The sequence below is a fragment of the Trichechus manatus genome, unplaced genomic scaffold (assembly GCF_000243295.1).
Source record: "Trichechus manatus latirostris isolate Lorelei unplaced genomic scaffold, TriManLat1.0 scaffold00001, whole genome shotgun sequence".
NCBI classification, from domain to species: domain Eukaryota; kingdom Metazoa; phylum Chordata; class Mammalia; order Sirenia; family Trichechidae; genus Trichechus; species Trichechus manatus.
This window is the reverse complement of record NW_004443937.1, coordinates 15,142,895-15,150,613: the sequence shown is the minus strand read 5'-3', so window position 1 is coordinate 15,150,613 and position 7,719 is coordinate 15,142,895.

Here is a 7,719-nt window from a genome sequence, read left to right as displayed (position 1 = left end):
TGGGCCTGGGGTGATCTCAGACTAAATTATTAATTAAACATAGCCTTTGGACGGTTTCTAGGACCCAGTTGTTTCACCACTTTTGATCGGATGAGTGGAGATTCTTGTGTGCCCGTGTGTCTGTGCGTGTAGACAGTGCAGCCACTGCTGGTGCCCTGGTGGGGTCCCTCAGCTGGAGGTGCACTCAGGCCCCAGCTGCTGCAGGTGTTGGATGCCGATGGCTCACACCTGAGCCCTTCCCCATCTGATTGACCTTGGCTGACAGGTATCACCTCCCTCTAGTTGCTGTGATCTCTGGAGAGAGACACAATATTGTGCCTCTGAGTGGGGCCATCCTGTGTTGCCATTCACACTGCAGGGCTCCCATGGGGCCAGGCTGGTGCTGGACTCCAGCTGAGACCACATCTTTGCCCAGCTTCTACCCCTGCCTGCCCGGTGTCCCTCTCTCCCTTTCTCACGAGAACTCTACTCCAGTAAACCACATGCGCAGGAATCCCCTGTTCTTCTCTGCTGCTCTCCTTATCTCCTTGTTCCCTGTGAGCGGCCACACTGACCACAGCGTGTGTAAAAATGGCATGGTGGCGGCTGACCTCCTTTAACTTCACAAGGGGGAAGGAGAATCAAGATCAGCAGCTCGAGGCTGATTCCTATGAGGCGGAGGTCAGACGTGCCTCTACCTTGCAGTCTTTTTGCCAATTCTGACACCATGTGTCCCTCCCACAGCACTCTCTACTTCTCTCCTGGGTTCGATAATTCATTGCACTGGCCACACAGAACTCACAGACCATACTCATGATTATGGGATTTATTAGGGAAGTAACAGGTTACAGTTCAGGTTCAGGAATACTTAGGATATAGTTCTTCCATCAGGACAGCCTCTACTCAGCCGTGCCTGCAGGCAGGTCTCTCTCTCGCCCTCGGCCCCTGGGCCTGGCTTCTACCCTGTTCAGGCAAGTGTTACAAAGCTCTTTCAGCTCTGCTGGTAAGTGCTACAAGGCACCCCAGTCTGCCAGTAAGCCTCGGCCTGAAAACACTCAGCTCTAGCTCCGTGGGTCAGCAAACCTAGCTCCACCAAGTGCCCGGAGGCACCCTACTCCACCTTCAAGCCTCCTGCCTGCAGGCGTTCATCTTTCTGGCTCTGTAGGCTGGGAAGCCCACTGCGCCATCTCTTGCTGGTCTCCTGGTTCTGCTACCACCGTTTGCTGCTGCTGCTTCTCGCTGTCTCTGGTGTTACAGCTCTCCCTCTCTATCCTTGTTCTGCTGCCTCTGCTGCCCCTCTCTGTCTTCCGTGTTACAGCTCCTCCCCAATCCCCCCGCCTTGTCTCCCTTTAAGCCTAGTGGGATGGCAAAACTGACCAACCCCCTTGTTAGAGTTCCATACACCTTATTTGCATGGTCCCACCCCCACCAGGGTGCCATGCACCTTATTTACATTATTAGCGAGCTATCCAGTCCTCTTGGTGGGCCATAAGCACGTCATTTGCATAGTCCCACCTAGTCATTTGGTGGGAGTTACAAAGACTGTGGCCAGAAGGGCCATATTAATTAATTCACTGCCCCACGATATCTTAACCGTGTTCCTGCCTTAGGGCATTTGCTGGCCCTGCTCTGCTTCTGGGGAGCCCAACCTAAGATCATGCAGCCAAGACCCATACTCCCTGCTCCCGTAGTTTGTCTTGTGTAACTGGGGGTGTTGGATTGGATTCGAGTCTGATCGACATACCGATACCTACTAGGCTGCATGGGTTGGAGTGGCCTCCTTGGATTGTTGTTATTGTTAGTTGCTGTTGAGTCAACTCCTGGCAACCCCATATGTGCAGAGTAGAACTGTTCCATAGGGTTTTCAAGGCTGTGACCTTTTGGAAGCAGATCGCCAGGCCTGTCTTTCAGGGTGCCTCTGTGTGGGTTCGAACCACTAACTTTTTGGCTAGTAGTCGAGCACTTAAAGTGTTCGGGCCACCCGAGGACTCTCCTTGGAAGGGACCTAAAATTCCCAGTGTCTGCTGTTTATAGAAGAGGCAGGTCCTAACACAGGAGTCTAGGATATGTAGGAGGGGACCCTGGGGCAGCCCCCGTCTGGGCTCCTGTCTCCGTTGGTGTGGATGGGAGAAACTCGGGGCCTAGGAGAGTCCCAGAACGAGGGGGCCTGATGACACCAGCAGAGAATGAGTGTGGCTCTGGGTTAGACCAGGGACCGCTGCTGTCAGGCAGAGGGTAGCCTGGTGTGGCCCAACCTTCTGATTTTCCTAGAGAAGTTAAAAGCCCAGCCTCAGGGTAAAATTCTCTGATTTGTATAATATTGGCAGCTAATTTAGAAAGTACCCTGTGGCCCCTGCAAACATGATTGATGACCGGATGGGCCTGAGACTGCTGGTTTGCAGCTGACCTCTGGTTGGACTTGTGGGGAGAGGGTGCCATTCAGGCCTGGCTTCTGGGAGGGGCGTCCGGAGACAGTGGTTGCCTTCAGAGGTGACCGCAGGGTGGACAAGGTGGCCTTGATTACTTGTGTGTTTACAAGTGTCTTACATGTTTATTTCCCTCTTGCCATCCCCAGCTGTTAGAAAGTCCCAGTATTTTGATATCGTTGCCTGTTATTTAAAAGAGAGCTCCTCTGCAAGTACTTAAGAAGTTTGAAAGCCATACCAGCACCAGCCTGAGGCTTTCTTCTTGTCTCGGGTTGCCAGATAAAATGTAGGACTCCCAGGGAAATTGGAATTTCAGAGAAATGATGAATGTGTAAGTCTGCCCTGTCTTAGTTACCTACTGCTGTTGTAACAGAAATAGCACAAGTGGATGGCTTTAACAAACAGAAATTTATTCTCTCACAGTCTAGGAGGCTATAAGTCTGAATTCAGGGTGCTAGCTCCAGGGGAAGACTTTCTCTCTCTGTCGGCTCTGGAGAAGGTCCTTGTCATCAGTCTTACCCAGACGAGGAGCTTCGCAGCTCCCTGGTCCAAAGGACATGCTATTCTGGCTCTTGTTTCTTGGTGGTGTGAGGTACCCGCCTCTCTGCTGGCTTCTCTCTTTTATATCTCAAAAGAGATTGACTCAAGCTTCAATCTAATCTTGTAGATTGAATCCTGCCTTATTAATATAACCGCCCCTAATCCTGTCTCATTAACATCATAGAGGTAGGATTTACAACACGGGAAAATCACATCAGATGACAAAATGGTGGACAATCACACAATACTGGGAATCATGGACTAGCCAAGTTGACACACATTTTGGGGGGACACAATTCAACCCATAGCATGCCCCAGTTATTATCTCATGGGACATAAAATGTGTAATAAAATAAAAAATGTATTCATTGTTTATTTGGAATTCCAATTTAACTCCATGGTTATACTGCTAAATCTGGTAACCCTATTCTTGCAGAATCAGAAAGATCAAAGAATTGAAAAAAGAAAGAACTTTCTTACTCTGTGATTGATGTTATCTAAGGCCAGGCCTGTGCACCCACTATGGCAGGGTCCCACTTTTAGAAGTGGTGGCACTGGCAGTGAATGTACCCCAGGTGTCCTTGATGTTCCAGGGTCCTTCCCAGCTTTCCTCTGGGGCCTACTGTGGGTGGGGGCCAGGTTTATTTTATTGAAGGAGGGGCTTTCCCTTACTGTAAGGATGTGTGTGTGTATTTTGTGGTCAAGTGCAACAGTGAGGACGGCAGCGAGGAGGGGGCATTTCTGACTCTGGTATGCCAGATACCCCCTTTCCCCATCCTGCCCATGCCCAGGCGCCCCTTGGTGGCAAGTCTGTGGAGAGTGGGTGTATTAGTTTCCTACCACACACTTGGATGGCTTAAGACAACAGAAATTTATTCTCTCACAGTTCTGGAGGCCAGAAGTCCAAATTCAAGGTGTTAGCAGGTCCACGTCCCCCCCCAAAGCCTCTAGAAGAGGATCCTTCCTTGCCTCTTCCAGCTTCTGGTAGCCCCAGGCATTCCTTGGCTTGTGGCTGCATCGCTCCAATTTCTGCCTCCATCTTCACATGGCTGTCTTCCCTCTCTATCTCTGTGTCTTTTCTCTGCTTTTACAAGAACACCAGTCATTGGATGAGGGCCCACCCTACTCCAGTATGACCTTGCATTAACTAATTACATCTGTAAAGACCCTATTTCCAAACAAGGTCACATTCATAGGTACAGGCATTAGCACTCGACGTAACTTTTTGGGGGACACAATTTAACACATATCAGTGGGGACGTCTTCTGGGGAGCTTGTCCCACCAGCTGAGGCATGTGAGACTGACTGTGCTGTTGGGCATGCTCAGTCATCTGTCTCCAGCCAGACACTTCCTGGGAAGAGACTCTGGCCAAGTGTGACCCCTGATCTCTGCTGATCTGTCCTGTCCTCTTTCCAGTTATTGTCCTGAGGACCTAATCCAGGCTTAAACCCTGCCACCCAGTATAGTATCCCCCCCATCCCATCCACAGCCAGAGATCTGACCAGCAAACAGCAAGAGCTGTGACAGCCAGATGTCTGCAGCTCAGTTCGCTCTCTGTGTGTTCTTTCCTTGAGCCTACCCTGGCTACTTGAGCTCTGGAGAGCAGAGACTCACCACAGTAACTGGACAGACTTCCACAGACGCTGCATGTTAAAGGCCCCTTAACATATTCCATTTTTACCTAAGCGCGGATTGTCCATGTGGCTCTTTATTATGACGAATGTCAAAGACACCCATCACGCAGACACCCATCACCTCGATTTAATCATTGCTAACATTTTGCCATCGTTTTAGAGCATGTAACAGACATAATGGTATTTAAAGTATTAACCTTTAAAAATGCCAGCATTCGCCAACTGTTATGGATTGAATTGTGCTCCCCTCCAAAAAAAAAAAAAAAAATGTGGAAGTCCTAACCTCTATACCTGTGAATGTGACCCTGTCTGGAAATAGGTCATTGAAGGTATTATCAGTTAACATGAGGTCATACCTAATCCTCTGTGACTGGTGTCCTTATAAAAAAGGAGAAGAAGCACAGAGGCAGAGAGGTGACAGCCATGTGAAGATGCATCCACAAGCCAAGGAACGCCAAGGATTGCCAGCTGTCACCAGAAGCTAGGAGAGAGACATGGACAGATCTCCCTCAGAGCCCTCAGAAGGAAGACAATATGGCGTTACACTCATCTTGGACTCCCAGTCTCCAGAACTGTGGTATTTTACTGTGGCAGCCCTAACAGAATCAGCTCTTGTTCCTTGATGGCGTTATGTACTCAGTCCACCCTCAGAGTCCTCAGCTTTCCCTCAGGTGTCTGTTGGTTTGTTCAAGCCAGGTTCCAGTCGGAATCATGTATGCATTTGGTGGTTAAACCATGGGTCTTCTTTAATCTGGAGCACTTTCTCTCCCGCTTGCTTTTCCTAGGTGCTGCAAGGCCTGGGCCATTTGTCCATAGACTGTCCCACCTCTAGATCTGTCTGTTCTTAAGTGCAGATTTCAGATCCCACTTGTTCTGGTTATCTATTGCTACACAGCCGACTACCTCAACACTTAGCAGCTTAAAACAATAGCAATCACTTAACTTGGTCAGGAACTTCGTTGAGGCAGGGCTTGGCCAGGCTTTTTTCTCTGTTTTGCAGGGTGTCATTGGGGGTCATTGGTGGTGCTCATCAGGGTCTGGGCTGATAGGGACATCCAGAGCAGCTTCATTCACGTGCCTGGTGCTTGGGCAGGGGGACCCCAGGGATGTGGGGATGTGTCTGTGGAGGTGAGCCTGCTGGAACAGAGCAAGTGGAGAAGGGCAGGGAGGGGATCTTGGTCTGGGCATCTGGAAAATTCTGGCATGGTGGCCTCCCCCTGCCACCAGCTGCCATCACCAGCACAGTGCCACAGTGACTGCCGTGGGCCCATTTCTTTGAGGACTACACTCAGGATCAGGTGGCTGCTCCAACTAGTGCTTCACTTCGGCCAGCTGGGCATTACAATAATAACACCGTCATTACGGTTATTACTAATGTGCTGTATTATCCAGCTTTCTTGACGTTGCCAGTCAAACGGGTGTGAGGGGAGGCTTGTGGTGGTTTTACTCAGCATTTCTGATTCCCAAGGCACTTCCCCCTGGGGGGCTGGCTCTGGGAAATGCATCTGCCTCTGTGACCTGGGCGCTGCAGGCACTGAGCAGCCAGCTTCCCAGGGGCTGGCTGTGCAGGGGAGGAGGGGGGTGTCCTGCAGGGAGGGCAGGCCTCTTCAGCACCCCGACCCCGCAGGGAGGGAGTGGGGGTCTCTGCAGAAGCCGAACACGGGGAGGCCTCAGACAGGGGCCCAGGGGCCCAGAGGCCGTGGGAGAGAGCAGTTAGAGCCTCTGGGAGGGTAGTGTTGGGATCTGTGGCACCAGCAGTATGGAGCCTGTGCCCGCCTCCTCGCTAAGTGAGTGTCCTGGCCCTGCTACTTACCTCCCGAGATGGCCCTGATGGGAAGAAAGCCTTCCCCACATGGAGCTGAGGCCCACTGTGTTTGCCCCCATCCCTGGGGCCCATGTCCCATCTGGAACAGCTGTGAAGACATGAGGGCTGGGGGACCAGGCCCCTCAGGCTCATGTCTCCAGAATGAGCCACCACAGGGCCTGGTCTCCCCCACCTCACCTGGACCACCTCCCATCCAGTCCTACTGTCCCCCTCCAGACAACTTCAGACAGGACAGGTGGGGGAACTCTGAGCAGCCCTGCAGGCATTTCATTGGCGGCCCAGCTGGAGACTACGGTGGGAAGGATGGGGCTCGCAGCTTAGTGACCCGGGGAAGTTGGCCCAGGGGCCATGAATTCAAACAGTCAAGGCTGTGATAGTGAAGAGGCAGGGGGGCTCCATGGGAAACTGGGGTGCGTACACCCCACCTGATGAGTGGCTCCCACCCAGCGGCAGTCCCAGTGTGGCCCAAGCATAGTTGTTTTCCACTGAAGTTGGGAATCTGAATTTGTACATGAATGTTTTTAAATGCTGGTAACTAATTTAAAACTTTAAAAACCCACTGTGTGGGCTAAACAAAATGCACTTCTGGGCTAGGAAATGCCCGAGGGCCCCAGGCCTGGTGTGGAGTTGAACCTCTTCACTGTGTAGGCGCAGAGGCTGAGGAGCAGAGGGGCCCGGGCCCTGCCCAGGGTCACACAGCAGAAGCCAGAAGAATGGAGATTTGGGTCTGTTCTTTATCATTCTTCTGGGCTTAGGGTGGGTGGGGCACGTGTGAACCTGAGATCTGGGATATCGTGGGTGTGGACAGAACGTGATGGGGTCACAGGGCCAGGCCACCCTGGGAGACCGTGAGGGTGGGCAGACAGATGAGGGAATCATGGGGTGGGCAGTGGGGTAGCTAGGACCGGGGCTGGCTGGGAACCAGGTTCCTCCAGGAGAAAATCTGGGAGAACTTGGCTGCCCTCATGAAACTCTATTTCCTTCTCAGGATGCACTGTTCATGCCTGTGTGCGTGCGAGCGTGCATGCACATGTGCGTGCAATGGGTACGTGCCTGTGAGAGTAGAAAGGCAAGTGGGGGGCGGAAGAGAGGGTTTAAGGTATTACCACCCCCCGCCATCACCGTCAAGAGGGACACTCCTTTGTTCGTTGGGATTGCAGACCCCGCTCTAGGGGGATACACTTCAATCCATATGACCAAGAGACCCTTTGGGGGCCAAAAGGGCTGACATGCCCTTCCCACCAAGCTGAGCTGCAAATGACTGGGATCAGGAGCCGGCTCTGGGAGAGCTGGGTCTGCAATCCAATAAGAAGT